Source organism: Urocitellus parryii, chromosome 6 (genome assembly GCF_045843805.1).
Source record: "Urocitellus parryii isolate mUroPar1 chromosome 6, mUroPar1.hap1, whole genome shotgun sequence".
Lineage (NCBI taxonomy): Eukaryota > Metazoa > Chordata > Mammalia > Rodentia > Sciuridae > Urocitellus > Urocitellus parryii.
The window spans coordinates 29470766-29489183 of record NC_135536.1 but is presented as its reverse complement, the minus strand read 5'-3'; positions in this window follow the sequence as shown (position 1 = coordinate 29489183).

The window sequence follows — 18418 nt, the reverse complement described above, 5'->3', positions numbered from 1 at the left end:
ATTTTCTAATAACCATCTCTCTCTGCCAGGCCATTATAGATGAACTAAGATACGGAAGAATGGTGAACTCTGATGAAGGATGATCCTCCGTGTGCCCAGAATGACCACCCTGACCTTAGCAATATTAATCCCTGGCCCAGTGTTGTTGAGCATGTCATAGACATCCTCAGGTCACTGGAACTAAATACACTGGCTCGGTGTCATTTTGTATCTGTATTAAGCAACCTGTACATTCGGTTTAATCACGAATAGGAACATGCAGACATAAATCAGAACTTTTGTATGCCAGGATTAAAAGGCCAATGAACTATGCGAAGGTCATCTAATCCCTCCCCCTGCATCTCCAAAGGCATTGACGAACAATTCCAGGCACACTCAAATGCAACCTCTTGCCGGGAGGGGAAAAAAAAAAATCAACCTCAGAAAGATGCCAAGCTTTTTCAGTCAGTTAATTGATGTTTAGCAGGTCCTAGAAAGGTCCTCACACTGTGGTGATGGATTTCCTTCTTTTTCTTTAGTGCAGAAGGAGAACAGCCCACAAAGTGAATGAACTGGTCTACCCTCGGTAAATTGTAAGACCCTGCCTGTGTTTACACTGCTATTCTCCATCAGGGGATCTGTTTATTTAATTGATGGCCTCTGCCTTCTTTAAAGGTTACTCTGGTATTTAGCAGGGTGTTGAGAGAACCTAATAAATTATACCTGCTCCCCACTGCCGCCATCATAGGGTGCAAACCCCCACAGCCTAGGCTCCCTCTACTCTGCCTCAGCCTAAATTGCTTATCGCCATTGAAAGTCACCTGTGAGCTGCTGATTGACATATTTGATGATCTCATCTTGATTCCAATAGGGCTTGAACTCCTTAAAACATTTATCTGAGAGTCTCTTGGAGGAACCAGGGTTGCACAGCCTAAAGGAAAAAAAAAATGCTTAAGAGAACAGAATACTGGTTTAGGGGATCGGATTTGCTGGGAATGCCCCTGTATTCATCCTATGACAAAGTGACTTAAAACAACACACATTTATTATTTTTCAGTTCTGGGGGTCAGAGCTCCTAAAGGCATCCACAGGGTCTCTCAAGCCTCTCTCTGGGCTCTAAGGGAGAATCCATTTTCTCACCTTTTCCAGCATCTGGTGGCTGCCTGCATTCCATGGCTTGTGGCCCCTTCCATGTCCAAAGCCAGCAGTGGCCAGTCAAGTCCTTCTCACAGCACAGCACTCTGACACGGACTCTTTTCCTTCCCTCTTCCATCTCTAAAGGACCTTTGGGACTATGTTGGAGCCCCCTATATAATCCAGGTTCATCTCTCTATTGTAAAGTCATCTTGGAAGTGACCTTGATTCCATCTGCAGTTTTAATTTCCCCTTTCCATGTAGCACAACATGTATTGAGAGTTAGAATGAGGACATTTTTGAGAGGCCATGACTACAACCCCTAAGGAGTAGGGCTTAGAGTATATAAAGGTTACTAAGTGTCCAATTCCAGTCCAGTCCAAAAGTTCAGGAAATAAAGAAGTTTTTAACACTTAAAGCTGCCTAAAGGCAGAATTGATTGCTATTGAAAATACTGGTGGAGCACACCTGTAATCCCAGCAACTCAGGAGGCTGAGGCAGGAGGATTGTGATTTCAAATCAGCCTAAGGAACTTAGTGAGGTCCTCAGCAACTCAGCAAGAGACTGTTCCTAAATAAAATATAAAAAGGGCTGGGGTTGTGGCCCCATGGTTAAGTGTCCCTGGGCTCAATTCCTAGTCCAAAAAAAAAAAACAAAAACAAAAAACAACAATAAAAACTGTATTTCTAGTTCTCAGGGGGCTTCAAGAATGGACCAAATGTGGCTCAGCAATAGAGTGCTCACTAGCACATGTGAGGTGCTGGGTTTGATGCTCACTCAGCACCACATAAAAATAAATAAATAGGATAAAGGTATTGTGTCCAACTACATCTAAGAAAATTAAAAAGAAAAAAAAAAAGAATAGACTAAAGAGCCACTTCATCAAACATGTGGTTACTACGTGTCAAGCACCCTGGTAAACACTTGTGGTTTCTTATATCACTTAAGCTTCACAAGAGTCCTGCTAAACAAAAGTTATTATTTTAGAGGAGATCAATGTAATATACGCAGGTGAAAATCCCATCTCTGCCTGATCTCAGGCAGGTTACTTAGCCTCACCATCCTCAAGTTCCCCCACCTGTGAAATGGGCAGAACAATGGAACTCACCTCAGGGGACAGTTATGAGGATTAACTGTGACAATGATAACACCTAACTCATTGGTTGGTGGAATATTGTATGAAATATGCTCACCATAGAGTCTGCTTGTTGTAAAAGTTCCAGGGCTCTCACGACAGTTCAGCTCAGCAGGATGTAGTGGACTCCTTGGCTATTTACCCAGCACCTGGAAGCCTCCTCCAGAGGCCATGACTGGGCCTCAGGCAGTCATGCTTTTTGCACATGTCCCTGGCCTCTTGACCATGACTGATTGGACCAGAAGTGGCCACCTGACCACCTGCATTGATAGATGGTAGCTCCCGCCATTTGGAATCAGGCCGCTGCCAGACATTTGAATCCAGTCGCTGTGGGTGCTGTGGAGCATTCACCTCGCTATACGCACTTAAGAGCAGAACAAAACAAAAAAAATTCTGGAGAGAGAGAGAACATAAAGCAGAGACCCAGAAGAGAGCTATGAGGCAAGAAGGAGGGACCAGGCGGTTCTTCCAGTCATCCCTCCCCTCCTGAACCTGCCCGAGTCCCACTCAACGGTGTCCTTGAGACACCTTGTGTCCCCCTGATACACCCCACGGTTTCAATTTAGGGGCCATGAGTGAGTGTCTGTTATTTACAACCCAAAAGCCCTGATGCCCAGGTGTTCACAACGTTTGCAGGCTGCAGGAGCCGGAAGAGGCCTTCAGCTCCTCTTTTCACCCATGACTTGCTCAGGTACTGAGCTATGCCAGACCAGGACCAGTACCTAGAATCTTCTGTCTGCCCAGGTTGAACTCCGCCCTCCACCCCTGGCTATCTCCAAATCTGTTTCTTCATCCCCACTCCAAGAATTTGAGAGCTAAGATGACTGGAAATGGGGGTGGAATTGGGGACTGGAAGAGTCCCGGGGTCTTAGAAGGAGTGCAGACGAAATTTTCACACTGGGAAACCCACACACCCATTCAGGGGCTAATTTCTGTACAGGATCTGGAACTCTTCCAACAGCACCTGGATCTGCCTAGCTGAGGCAGGGAAGAGATGAGCCAAGCATCATTTGCATATATGCAAATGAAGCCTTCCACAGCTGTCCAGAAGCCACTTCTGCTCAGAGCACCCAGCTCAGCAGGTGAAGGGCCTGCTTTTATCTATCTATTCGGCCTTGAGAGAAAAAGACAGGCTTGCCCCAGCTTCCCACCAAGCTGACAAGGACAGTCATCCCAATCCACTGGGCTGGAGAAGCAAAGAGCTTCAACCTTCAGAGTAAGAAATGTGCCCCCCACCCCCATCCTGCTTCCTCCCCGCCCTGGGGCAATTTCTCTGCTAGGCAGGAGCTGAAAGCCAGACCCCAGAGCCAGGACTCTCTAGGGGGCCATGAGGAGCAAAGCTGCTACCTTCCCCTGGGGCTCTCCCTATCTCCCTGGCGCCACAAACCACCCAGGCCCATTCCCAAGGACTTCAGTTCTCCTGCCCCTCCCATTCTGGGGTGAAAGAAGAGACCAGACAATTGGAAAAAATTGGAAATTGGAAAGCCTGAACTGAGACCCATCTCAGCCTTGGAATCCCTAAATCTCAGCCCCAGTTTTTCTGTAAAATTCGCAGGAGCAGGGCAGGGGAATTCAAATTCGTGCTTTAGTCAAGTGACACTTTCCCATCAAACTCTTGGAACACCAACCAATGCAAGCCATGCTGCTCTGGTTGAAACCGTGCTGGGGATCGGGGTGAGCCCCTCATTCCTCCACCCCCATTTACCCCTTAGCAACCTTGATGCCATCAGAGCACATTTTAGTAATGGCTGGGTCACTAGTCCCTAAAGGCCCTTCCTGCTGCTAGAATCTGAGATTCCAAAGCCCCCTGAGAGAGGCCAGGGAACTAATGAGATTTTTTTTTCTTTTTTCTTTTTTTTTTTTTTTTTTTTTTTTTTTTGGTACTGGGGATTGACCCCAGGGGTGCTTAACCACTGAGCCACACCCCAGCCCTTTTTTTTATATTTTATTTAGAGACAGGGTCTCACTAAGTTGCTTAGAGCCTCACTAAGTTGCTGAAGCTGGCTTTGAATTGCGATCCTCCTGCCTCAGCCACCTGAGCCGCTGGGATTACAGGCGTGCGCCATGGCATCTGGCGCTAATGGGATTTTTAACGGCAAGCTCCAAGCCCAGCCTTCAAGTCCTGTGGGTTAACATACACTTAGCCCTCAAGTTCACACTCCTGGAACTGCCCTTAGGAAAATTCTGGTGGAGGCTTTTGGCTCCCTGCACACCTGTCCAGGACCCAAGGCCTCAGGAAGACTCCACACGCCTAAAGAGCTCCCCTCTGAGGGCAGGAAGGGAAGGCTGGCCCCACCTGTGTGCCCTCAGCCTCCTGCTCTGCCTGTCCGTGCTTCCCTGTCTCTCTCTCACACAGAGTCAACTTGTTACTGCCTTCAATTCCAGCCCCACCCACTGCCCAGTCCAGCTCAGTCCGTCCCTGGGAAAGTACAGGCACAATACCTGGAGAAGGGGATCAGGTATCCTGGGGGGGACTGGCCCTACCACACACACAGATGGTTAATCCCCAGGCAATTCTGGGCTCTCCTTTCTCTCTTCTGCCCCTCCCTCTCTCCTCTCTGTTTCCAGCCCTGGGCCAGCTCCCAGCCTCCCTGCTCTCCTGACCCCCTCCTTCTCTTCTGCTTTGCCAGGGACGGCAGTTAACCAGCTGTGGGACCCAGCAAACCACCCTTCCTCTCTAGGCCTCAGTTTTCTCTGAAAGATGAAGGGCTGCACGGACAAGGGGCGTTCAAGCTTTTAAGCTCCCACAGGCCCTTGTGACAGAAGCCAGGAAACATGTGCCTGTCGGGGTGCACCCCTCCCCTCACAGGCACACGCAATTCTACAGATGAGTTCATGGGCCCCGGAAGCCCGTCTATGGACTGGAAAACAGCTCTGCAGAGGTCTTCTCCATGCTTAGCTCCTCTACCAGAGCGGCTTCACCTTCTCCTGCTCTGGGCTGTAGATACCTCAGACACAAGAGGGTGCAGATCGGCCAAGTGACCACCAGCACTGACCACCCCAAGTTCACAGCTTCTCTCCTTTCCCCTCCCCACCACTGGCTGAGGAACCCTGCTGAGGTCCACCCCGACACACACACACACATACACACACACACACACACACACACATACACACACACACACACACATACACACACACACACACACACACACACACAGCTCTAGCCTCCCCCAGCCTGCTTCAGCTGCACAAAAGAGGAAAGAAGGACAGGAAAGGATGGGAGAAGGAAGGGGAGTCAGTTCCTCGGTAGACAGGGTGCAGAGCAAAGGGGCTGTCACCTCCAGCCCCTTCATCTTAGCCTGAAGAAGGCTCAGCCTGGCCTGGAGAGTATGGTATGCAGTGTACTCGCCCACACACCCCGGGCATGTGGCCAGCCATGGCTAGGTAAGTGCAGTCCCCTGCAACCATCAGCTGCCAGGGTCCAAGTGACAGGGTCCTGGCCTGAGAACTCAGGGCCTCCTGCAACCCCTCCTCAAATCCAGCCCACTCAGCACAGCCTACAACACTCCCTCGATCAGGAACATTCAGTGACTCTCCGTTGCTTCCAGCCAAAGCCACCAATCTCTCCAGGCTGTCCAGGTCAATCCCCAAGTCCAGCGGTTCCTGCCTCATCCTCTAAAGCGCTTCTGCACATGGGCCAGCCTGGACCACCAGCCACATCTTGTTTCTGCATATGTACCTGGAGGAATCTGTCCCTGCTCCTCCTGTTAATGTCCACAGGAGCTCAAATGTCACCTGGGCCTTTTGGTCTTCCTAGCTTTCCTTCCACTGGAGCCCCCTCTCCACCAAACCCTCTGGGCATGCTCTAGCTGTTCTTGCAGGCTTAGCCACGTTCTTCTCCATTTCCATGGACAAACTCAACATTAGGAGACAATGGTACTATTTAGTGGGAGTCTCTTGTGTGCCAGGTTCAGACAGGAGCTTTACTTCCCTAATTTATCTCATTACATCATCCCACCAATGCGGGGTAGAGACGGGGTCATTCTCTCCGTGAAGAGGTAAGGAAGAAGCAAAGCCTCATCTCCCTCATTCCCACACAGATTTTCCTCTGCCCTATTCTTCCACCTAAGATGATTGAGAGAATTTAGACGTTGAAAGCAGGATTTTATTCACCTTTCATCTTAAAATCAAGCTATTGATCCATCTATCATTAAATGGTGGTGACGAGGGTGGTCAGAGGACAAGGGAGGCAGAAGAGTATGTGCCAGGGACGAAACAGTTAAGAGCATATTTCGTTTTCACAGAAACCCTAGGAAGTAGGTGTCATCCTCTCCATTCTACAGATGAGGAAAGTGAGGCTCAAGGAGGTTAAGTGATATGTCCACAACCAGTCAATCATCCCAGCCCATGAGTGGCATGGAGAACCTTCCCTCCAAGTGTTCTCCCAAAGCCCCCTCCATTGGTGACCTTGTCATGTACATGCTGCAGAGATGAGCTGGTGTCTCCTTCCATTCAGCAAATGGATCCTTAAATGCTAGAGTCCAATGATTTTTGTAATTGAAAGATATTTTCTTACTGACTTCCATTATGTAATTGGAAATGTATTCCCAAGGGCAACAATTTTTTGGCCTCAAGACATAATTAAAAGCATACAGGAGAGCAGTGTGTATTTTTAAATGGCACAACTAGAGGAAAGCTAATGATTCTATGACACAACAAGAACTCAACCAAAGGATCACCCCAGAAACTGCATTCTGCCCCCTCCAAAGCTGGGCCCCTTTGGAGAAAGGGCAGGCCCTGGTTCCTACCTAGACCTTTACATCAAAGGGTAGTTGTAAACCACCAGTTTTAAACCCTGTACTTTCATGCCCACTTTATAGTCTGTGAATGCCTGTTTAGGAACTAAGCTAATCATGTATTTTTTCAGGGTCTTTTAGGAGCTTTCTAAGGAAAAAGCTGGTCCCCCAGAGAATCATGAAGATCATTTTCATAATTTATTATTTCTTTTCTTTTTCTTTCTTTGTTTTTATTTTTTGGTTTATTTGTTTGTTTGTTTTGTGTGAGGGGTGTACTAGGGATGGAACCCAGGGGTGCTTCACCATTGAGCCACATCCCCAGCATTTTTTATATTTTACTTGGAGACAGGGTCTCACTAAGTTGCTGAGGCTGGCTTTGAACTCACCATCCTCCTGCCTCAGCTACCTGAGCCACTGGGATTATAGGCATGCACCACCCTGCCCAGCTAATTTATTATTTCTTTAAGTGCATAGTGGATTTCCTTTAAGAGGAACACAGGGTGGCCCACTTAAAAAAAAGATCCCGTTTAATAATTCAGTGGGACATAAAGGATTTGAGTTTCAAGCAGCCTGTAGTAACCTAGAAGAGAAAGAGGGGAGAAGCCCCAGCTCCCAGTCCATTTTAGACAACAAAAGCTGCCTTCCCCTCCTGGGGCCAGGAAGAGGTGCTGCAGACTGTGCCACGGCCATGCCCGAGAGGGGAAGACCTGTGTCTGTGGGGCCTCTGTGCTCCACTCTCCGACCGCTTTGTTCCCTGATTTTGTCATTCATTCATTCCTACTCAATCGTCGGTCCAAACATTTGTGTATCCACCCACCTATTCATTGGTTGAACATACACCAGGAAAACAGGATTCGACAGTGAGCCAGACACAGTCCTTGCCCTCTCTGAGCTCATTCTGAGGGACAGGCCAGCAAGAAAGCTGAATGATGATGCAGGGGGTGCCAGGTGCTGGGAAGAGGAGCTGCTGTTTGGACAAGTCTGGAGAGGCTCCTAGGAGAGGGGCTGAGATAAGGCTGTTTGTAGGTGGAGAGAGAGCCTGTGTGTGCCTGAGATAACAGGAGCTTGGGGGGGGGGAGTTGGGGGGAGGGGGAGCTGGGGGGGAGGGGGAGCTGGGGGGGAGGGGGGCTGGGGGGATTCTAGATAGGAGAACACAACTCGGACACATGGACAAAAGACAAAATGGAAGGCAAGAGTGGCTCGTTTTGGGGAAATGAAGATTGTAAGAAACCATTTGAAAAGGACTCAGAGGAAGGTTAAGGAGCTGAGACTGGCTGCAGGGGCTATCTTTCAGGATACATAGAGCGTGGGGAGGTGAAATAAAGGTTCCGATTGAGCAGGATCCAAGCCCACAAATCAAACAAAATGGCAGGCAAGTGGCCGGAACATCTCAGGCATATTTCTCACAGGTTAAAGACTCTGAGAGCCCTTGACATCAACCCTCAGCTGCAGAAAGCAGCCCTTGGTACAGTCCAGGCTCCACAGGAGAGTTTTCCCGAGATCTAGGATGCAACCTGGGTTTCAGTGCCCCAAGGCAAAGGTCCCAGGCCAGACCAAACATCCCTAGAATAAAGGAAGGTCTCTGATTTCATTACCCTCTCCACTTGGAAAGCTCAAATCGCTGCTGTCAAAGCCCCATACAGCCAGGCATGGTGGTGCAGGCCCGTGATCGAAGCAGCTCAGGAGGCCAATTCAGCAGGATGGCAAGTTCAAAGCCAGCCTCAGCAACAGCAAGGCACTAAGCAACTCAGTGAGACCCTGCCTCTAAATCAAATGCAAATTAAGGCTGCGGATGTGGCTCGGTGATCAAGTGCCCCTGAGTTCAATCCCCAGTATCACTCACCCCCCAAAAAGTTCTCATACAGCCCTCGTGGCTCTGTTCCAGTGCACCTCCCCGTGAAGCCATTCTGGAAATGATCTTCCTTCCTGCATACCTGTGAGACCACGTGTCTGTCATTCCATCCTGAATTAAAGGCATCAGTGGATGTGCCAATGATACCAAGCTTTATATCCTACAAGTCTGTAGCCCTATGAGAAAATCAAGCTCTGCCCATCAAAAATGGCTTGCAGGACCCCTCTGGGCCTCTCTCTGAACACAGAGGACCTGGGGGCTTGAGAGAAGCAGAGAGGGAAGACAACGAGGGCCAGACCCTCCCTCTCTCCTCCAGGCCCCAGGGAGGCTCTGGAATTGTGTTTTCCCTCTCTGTTTTGGGTTGAGCCTGTGTTTAGTCCCTGGAGGGGCAGCCATTATTTTCCTCAAGGTTTCAAGGGGGTTGAAGAGCGTCTCATATTTCTCTGTTTGGCAAATAGTTAGTCCCTGGCCTCCCCTCCCAGGAATCAGGAATCCCAGAAATTGAAGCCAGTGGGACTCAGGTTTCTTTCTGAGGAGGGGCTACTACAGCAGATGCCAGTCGAGCCCAGGAAATCCAATCAGGAGAGGGTACATCAGGGCTTGGGTTTTCTAGGAGGAAGGAGGGTACAAGCCCGAGAGACCATGTCCTAATAGGGCAGAAGCAGGCTCAGTTCCCGGCCACAGCAGAAAACCCTTTCTTTCAAAGCTGCACTGGAATCCTGGAGACCAGCGGCAGCCATTGTGCTCTGGGCTGTGGGCACGTTTCTCTTTGGGAGGGGGCAGGAGAAAGCAGGAGGCAGCATCCCACTCTGGAGAAGGGGGTAGGAAGGAGCAAGTCCCAGCTGAGAGACGCAGGCCCAGCCCAGATGCCAGCAGACAGGGAGAGGGAGCAGGAGGAGGGAATGGGAAGGAGCCAGGCTTCTGAACACAGGCGTGGAGATGGCAGGCAGACGCTTACAAGAAGAGCAGGGCTGACACCTGAATCTAGCTGGCTTCCCCCAGGAGAACACTTTAATGAGGCTCACAGCTGTAATATCACAGAACGAGCATTAACAATGCTAATTACCTAAAGTTTAGCCCGAGAACATTCTCAACCCACCCGCCTTGGGGACACACTTTTGTTCTGGCCCTGCTGGGCTCAGGCTTATGACAAAGCTGTGACAGCTGAGCATTAGGGTAGGCCGAGGTGGGGGTGGAAGGCTAGTGAGCACCGCGGGCTGCAGGAACTCCAGGAGAGGATGAAGGAAGACGGGTGGGGACATCAGTGTCCCTCCACTGAGAAACCCAAAAGGGAGGCCCTGGTGAGAGTCAGACACCCCCCACCCCCACCTTGGAGAAAGCTGGGAATGGACTGCCTCCATTTGTACCTGGCAGAGGCTCGTGGGCCCTTCTCATCATCACACTGCCTTCTGCAGCCTCAGAGGACACCCTTAGTGCCCCTCCCACCCTCTGGCACCCAAGATGGTTTCCAATCAGAGTGGATTGTTTTTGTTTTTTTAAAGCAACAGAATCACGAATAAAAGACAAGAGAAAACCAGAGCTATGCTGGCCAATGGTTTGAGCTGAAAATTGGAGCTCAGGAAACTTCTTTCTACCCCTATCCCCAGGGCATCTGGGCATCTCCAAAGTTCATCCCCAAATCCTAGGCTTCTGCAGAATTAACTTGGAAAATCACTCAGAACCACCCGAGACTCCGGCACCCTGGGTCCCATGCCACACCAAGGGGATGAGTAGAGATAGGTTCTGTTGGGTACCCCACAGGACCTCTGGGGAGATCCAGGAGCTGAAGGACAGGTGTGGTCATTCACGTGCATGTACCCTTAATCTGCATGGCTGCTTACCCAAACTCGCCTGAATCTAGAGCCGGGTTTGTCAGACCTCATGCCTGTATCTATAAAAGTCACCCAGCTAGATAAAATAAGACCTAGAACTGCGACTCCTCTCACAGTATCTCTTCTACTAACCCAAGGAGGAGGGGACCATGTTCTATCCCCATCAGAATCCTTAGACTGTCCCTACCAGGAGCAGCCACATCAATCTCTTATCTCTGGTCCCTTCTTCTTAGTCCTCCCCTCCCCGCAGAGGAAGGACCTTCTGCTCCATGTCTTCTTGAACATTAATTGGAAGGCTTCAGGTTTGCCCTCCCTTATAAATAATGGAAATTTATTTCCCACCATTTGGAAGGTTAAGAAGTTTGAAATCATGGTGCCAACAGATTTGGTGTCTGGTGAGGGCCCCAATCCTCAAATCCTTCATCGCACGCTAACTTCACATGGTAAAGGGGTATTGGGGGTCTCTTTAGAGCCCACTTTTAAACGGACATTAATACCAGTTATGAGGGTTGCTAATCACCTCCCAGAGGCCCCACCTCCTAATACCATGACCTTTCAACATAAAGATTTAGGGGGATCTGATATTTTGATCATAACGCTGGGCTCCCAGGGGTTAGAGCAGAAGCAAGGCCAGCCCTCCGTGCAGATGAAAGCCCGCACATGGGCATTTGCATGATCTTTTCCTGTCTGGCCTTTATGAGCCTAAGTCCCCTGCTGCTGGAATCAGCAGTTCAACATTGCAAGCCCAGCTGTCACATAAGGCCACTTTGGGTAAACGCCTGGCCTTTCTCCTCTGGCCCCTGGCTGCAGGGAGGGCTAAAACCTGCTCAGTAGCCCACATCTGCAGCAACAATTAGTGGCTCCTCTGCTAAAATAACAGGCCTACATGATGCTGAGACAAGCAAAGACTGAAGGCACGTGAATGGCTTCTTGAAGAACAGTGGAGCACAGGGGAGCAAGCAGCTCGGGGGAGGAGCTAAACTGACTTGCTCTCCCCCCGCCGCCCCCCCAACCATGCCCACCCACATCTTAATGAATAGCATGAATACATTCCCACAAGCTCATTGCTCTTCTTGCTCCCCCAAATCCCCCCTGACCTGGCCTATCATACACCATAATATTGCCTGTTCGGTGCCTGCTAAGCAGATTCTGGAGACTTCTCGTGGAAGTGTACCTTCTGTGAGGCCTCTTGCTCCTTGCCCAGTGAAGTCATCTCCCTGCCTTTTATGGAAGGCAGTTCCTGACTGAGATGGAACCAGCTGGTATCTCGAAAGACCCCATCTAGAGGCCGCTCCCCCATCCCACCCCCCACCATGTTTCCCACCTCCGCCGTTAGTCATCTCTGAATCATTGGCCTCCCCTCTCCCAGAAGTTTCTGTGGGCTCCCTTTGGAATGGTCTGTGATCTCCTCGGAGGGATCTCCTGAAAATGAGTCAGTGCACTCCTGCAAAGGAAGCTCTCTAGGTTGAAATTACGCCCCCTGCTGTGCCCATGAAAGCCACCCTGACGTGGCTTCCCAGGAGCTTATGTGTGGTGTGATGGGGTCAGAATTCCATCACCAAGCAGCAACTGAGACCTGAAAGGTGTTGCTCCTGGAGTCTCCTTGCAAACACGTTAAGCACCAGGTGCTTCTCTGGAACCGGATACCCATGCTACACACCCAAACACAGTCCCACTGTACACCCCAACATGGAATTTGGGTGTGCATAATTTGTACATTGTGGACCTCACACCATTTATACATTTGCCATTCATGTTCTAAAGACTGGGAGGAAAATAACTAAGAGCTCCCAAGAGTTTTAAAAGCCTTTTATTTGTTTACACATTCTCTAAATTGCAGACAAAAGATTTGCTACATGGATAGTTAACACTGCTAACCAATCACAGAACAAGATACTAACCACAGTAAGAAAGAGACAGGGCGCTTGTGACTCAGTCTTCATGAACGTGCAAGAGTCCACTGAAGGGCTAGGACATCCAGTGGCTCCAAAGATAGAGGCTGCCTGACACCCACATTGAGTCTTGACCTCTCCAAGGCTCCACTGCTGGAACTAGATCAGGACAGGAAGAAGGGCAGGCAGGTGGTGGGTCCTGGCTCATGGGCAGCCCGTCCAGCCAGCCTTGGGAAGGAAGGAAGAGCAGGTGCTTCTTCTCCCAGGCAAGTCCTTGTTCTGCGAGCCGAAATCCAGATGTGGGCTGTTTCCAACCTGTAGATCCTCCTGGAGACATTCTCAATATGCCAGTTCTCTGGGAAGTCACCAAACCAGAGTATCCCCTTAGGGTGGTGGGAGATGTGGCACAGCCTCATCTCCAATACTGAAACACCAAGAGGTCTCAATAGATCCCTTAGACAGGGCAGGACATCACTGCACTTTACACTTGGAGCTACGAAGGAGTGGGAATTGACACACAGGAGAAAGGAGCATCCCTAGAAGACAGAGGAACCAGAGTGGCACACACACCTATAGACTGAAACTACAATCACATCACACCTGAAAGAGGAGGAGAGCTTGCAGAGTGGGGGATGGGGGCTTCCTGTTTGTTTGTTGCTGTGGTTGCTTTTTAGAGAAGCCAAAGCAAGCCAAATGGAAATATCGTCTCCAGACCATTACACACAACTTCCCAGATCTGCAGCCCTTTTCTCTAACCTCATGAAAGCTGTGTCAGCCTCAGTCCTGCACACTGCAGCAAGTAGCTCAAGGCAAAACGTCTAGGTTGTTCAGTCAGCAAGAGGCAACGTGGTGTTAGGTCCTGAGGTCCAACGGGGAGAGTGTCCAAGGACATAAAAGGAAGACTCTCATTTGCAGGCATTTCTAGGGCTGGAGGCCAACTCTCTTGGCCATTCCTTTATGACAAAGAGTTTCAGAAGGAGTTGTGGTGGGTGGGTAAAAGAAAGCATGTGGGAGCCCTAGGGGTGGGATGCTGGAATGGCTTCCATCTCTTGTACCCCCACCTGGAGGAAGTTGGTATTGCATCTACAAGTACACAGACACCAGTGGAGGCCCAGTGATTGGAGATCATCAGAACATTTCCAGGGTCCCCTTCCCAAATGCCTCACACTCTCTGACTCAGCCCACCAACTTCCATGCCTTCCAAGGAGCCTGTGCAGACATGAGCTTCCTCATAGGAGAGCAAGACAGGTTTCTCCCCCAAGGGACCTTCCTACCCCTAGACCCTCCTGCCAATGTCCACCCAGAAGAACCCCAGGGTTCATAAGCAGGGTCAGACCTCACCAAAGTCACGGAGCAGAGGACTCATGGGCTCAAGGGCCATTGCCCACTGCTTAGGGGCAATACTTCCAGTCTGGCCTGGTTAGGATCCAACTTGAATGACAGTTCCCTCCCCTCTCCTGCTAGCAATAAGGATACGGGGAGACTGGCCATTCGAAGGGGGTTAGGGTTCAAAAGAACCTTGCCCACAGGCTTTTAAACAGATGGGTAGATCAAAACCTGGAACTCCCTTCAGGTTCTCAAGCACTGTAGAATGGAACTCACAGCCAAATCCCATGTCTCTGACTCTCCATAGAAATCACCAAAATCACCTTGCTAACAGCTAGGTGCTGTCCAGATCCCCAAAGAGTACTTCCCCTGGGCCTCCTCTCAGAAAGGCCACAGACCTCTTTAGGCCAGCCCTGAGCTGACCTCTCCACGTGGGCCGGAGCATGGCTCCCCCAGGTCAGGCATTTCACTTGCAAGTGAGCCTGGTGTGGCTTCTTCAGGGAATAGCTAAAAGCTGAAACCTGGCTGTCATGTGTGCAGAGAAAATGGAGAAGAAATATATGGTTTATCCGATGCTGTCGATACAGGCAGCTGGGAGTCAAACTAACCCTGAAGCCAGGAGCTGATGAGTGCCTGGCCAAAAGCGGGGGTAGAAGGTTAACAGAAAACATCTCTGATGTTGGGCTTCATCTACACACCCACCAGCCATGCCAGAGGCGGGCTCCCCAAGGCTGTGTCAACCTCGACTGGGTCTCTGTGGGAGACCACCCAATAAGGGCATCAGTCTGCACCCCGCCGCTTCCTACCCTCTCTGCTTTCTGCAGCAGGGACTGGACAAGAGCATCATGTGGGTCGCTTTCCACGTCTGCAATTGCACCTGCCAATTGCACCTCCCCCCACTCTTCCCAGGAATTTGAAAGCAGCCCTGGAGACCCAGCCTCCGATTCCCTGGCTGCCTGGCACTCTCCAAGCATGAAGATGACCTCACGAACTCCCATGCTAAGGATGTTTACCTTCCCAGGGCAGCCAGCACTTGGAAAAACAGAAAAGCAACCAGGCTGAGATCATCTGTGTTCCTCTCCCCAACTAGTGTGGAAATAACTAGATGTTTTCACGTGCTACTCTTCTACAGATGAACGGGCATCCAGAGACTTGGATACACACAAACCTTCCTCACTGGCACAATACTTCAAATGTGATCAGGATTCTTTGGGAAAGCTAAGTTTTATAGCTGAAAAGCAACTTGGAGGCAGAGCCAGGGTGAGGTTTTATTTATCCAGCAACCACATAAGACCTAGCGCATTACTTTGCTCACAGTCAAGTCAAATGCCCTAGCCAGTACCAGCCTGCCCAGCGATCCCTCTCTGAGGGCAAGAGATGTGCTTATTTGCTTTCAGAGGAAACACACTGAACCAGTATGGCAGATGAGTAGTGGACAAGTAGGATGGACACACTCCCTTTTCTAGCCAGAGGAGCACAGGTGCTCTCCAAGCACCTGGCCGTTTAGTGAAAATGTGTGGTCTGCCTGCTTTCCCAAATGCCACCTGTCCCAGATGCACTAGTATGCCAGGACTCCCTGCCTACCTAGCCCAGCTTCTTCCTACCGCCTCTGCTCAGAGATAATCATTCTGTATTTTCATGCTCATACTCACATATTACCTAGCAATGTTTCTTTTGCTTTTTTCCAGTCCCTAATTTAGTTCTCTTCAACTACATGTTGAAAACGCACAGGGGTATATTTTGTTTTTCTTTTATGCCACCGTGTCTTCCCACCACCACGCTCCTGCATCTAGCATGGCAGGAGGGAAGGGAGGGGAAGGTACAGGGAAGGGAGAAGGCAGGAAAAGAAGAGAGCAAAGGTCTCAGTAGGGAATACATGTGAAAGGGCAAAGTCAATAAAAATCCAGCCCCAATTCTAGCCATAAAGTCGTTGCATCCCTTTGATAATGCAATCAAGACTTGGTGTTTTTTTTTGTTTTGTTTTGTTTTGTTTTTCCAAGTCCTCAAGGATGGCCAAACACCTCTCCCAAAGAAGCAGAAGTGAGTAGGTGAGAGATGGAGAGAGTGGAGGGAGCCAATGGTCTTTCAAGCACCAAGTCCCCTGTGTGACCTCTGTGGCTCTGCAGGGTCTGGGAGCTGGAGTTCCTGTCTGGAGAAGGCCTTCAGGGCAGATGTGTCTGGTCTGGCAGCTGCTGGCTCTCCCTCTCATCCTGGAGCAACACCGAGAGCTCTCTTTAATCCATCAGGCAGGGTGTGTGTGTGTGTGTCTGTGTGTGTGTGTGTGTGTGTGCACCTGTATATCTCTGTTCTCATCAATATTAATAATATAATACAAATGACAGAGATGCAGAGGGGCAAGCCAATGAAATGCAGAGGGCGTAACTATAACCTGGGGGTCCATGGGGCTGTGCTGCTGAGGTAGTACCCAGGCCCCAGGGACTCGCGGGTCTCCCCCATTGCACACAGGGACCTCTTGCCTGCCACCGCAGTGCTTCTGTGCCAGACTGAGTTGGTGCCGACCTGAATGGCCATCTTCCTCGCTGCTGCCTGGGCTAGAGGTCATTATTAGTAATTATATCTCTGTCCAAGAGGATTCTGGCTGCCTGCCAGTCCCAGCCCTGGCTTCCTCTGGCTTGCCCTGGGAAATGTCACCCTCAGCACAAACACTCCTTTCTCATGGTGGGGCCAAAGGGGGGGAAACCCTGGAATGTCCCACTGTCAAGGCTGCTGGCCCCACAATATGAGGCTGAGGCTAGAGCAAAGAAAGTGGGAACAGAGTCTGAAACTGAGGGGCATCCCCCTGCTCTGACCCTGTGACATCCCTCAGGGCAGGCAGGGACCCCCCTCCCCCCGCAGGCCTCAGGGGCACGGCAAGATTCACCGGGAACCAGAGAGAGGCTCTGGGAAATCCACTCCCTTCCATCCCTTGCTCCTCACGGGGAGCTCCCTGTTCTTTCTGGGAATGCACTGAAGGCAGGACTGGCAAAGTGGGACCATTCCCGCCCCCTGGGTTTCCTGGAGGGACTTCCTTTCCGCCTCTCTTCCCAGCAGCCTGAGTATGGAGAGGGAGCTCGGCAGCCATGCTTTCCTGCGAGCAGCTGCTGAGATGCTTGTAGGAGCTCCCCCTCTGTCTGCGTCTGACCACCCTCCCATGTCCAGGGTGCTGAGCAAGTGGCACCCACATCCTTGTCGCTCCTCCTCCCTCTCAGAGCAAGTACCCCAGCTGTCCCTCATATCCACCAGAGGCTCTTCAGCCTCCTTAGAAAAGGATTCCCAGCTCTCAGACCCTGAACCAACCCACCTTTTGTACATTTTCTACACTTAGAGCAAGTGGTGGTGGCTTCTGGCCAAGAACTATAAATAGACCTCAAGCCCTGGGCATGCTTAGAAATGGGGAAGGAACCCCAAATCGCAGACAATCACAGGGACCACCCTTCTGACTGCATATAAATTAGACCTGAGGGCGGTTAAGGTTTGGGTGGGGAGATTGCAGGCCTGAGACAAATTGAAGTGTCTGTTCCTTCCCACCATCTCCCCCCCTCCTCATTCCTCACCTGGCACGCAGATAAAACTGAGCTCAGCTGAAAACCAGAAGCATCCTTCAGGGGTGGGAGCAAAATTCCAAAAGGGGTCACACAAGCAAGGAGCAGAGGAGCAGATTCTCCTTTGCTGAGCTCCAGATGCCAACCACACTGGCCAGGGCCCCCATTCACTGCCCAGCTGCTGGCCTCCTGGACTTGGGGTATTATGCCACCTGGTAGCAGTGCCTAGAACCCCACCACTCCCTAAGCCTGCAGGCCAGGATCTAGCCCACCCTTTGCTGCCATCTGTCCCCCAAACCTGGCCAATCTAGACCCAAGGGCCTTCAGCAGCTTATCTCAGGAAGTCAGAAGGACACTTGTCCAGAGGAGTGGGGACATGCACGGGGATCAGTCAGGCGGTCCCTCCCACCTCCAGGTGAATGAGGGGTACTGCTCCCGCCTGCTGTGCCCTTGGAAGCCCCCCCTATCCAACAGGGAGCCAGAGACCAGAGGCCTTGGGAAACAGGGGGCTGGTTCAGTGTCCACTGTGGGCCAAGGTTTGGGTGTTTTGTTTGTTTTGTTTGGGGTTTGGGCGGGTTGTTTTTGTATAGGATCAAAAGCCTGAGAAAAAAAATGGGTTATGAAAATTCGTCACCCTACCCCTTGCTCTCTGGTTATCTGCTCCAGGATTTTTCCCTAAGGAAACCAGGTGCCCACCTTGTTCTGTCACAGGCTTAATGGCCTCCCCAAGGGCTGTCCCCTCCCTTTTCCTTATTAGGCTTGTCTCTTCACCTCCTTCCTCCAGCCTCCCCCTCTCCCCCCAGCTCCCTAGCTTCTCCAGGGATGCCAGCTCTCTAAAGGTGACACCAATGTGCTGCTCCTTAAAGGAGCCAGCCCAGGACCGGTGGCACCTCAGTGGGTGTGTGGACCTGGACTGTGACTTTGGAACACCCTAAGGAGGAGTTGAGGGAGGGAATCCATAGAGGAAGGGGGAGGACTGTCCTCTCA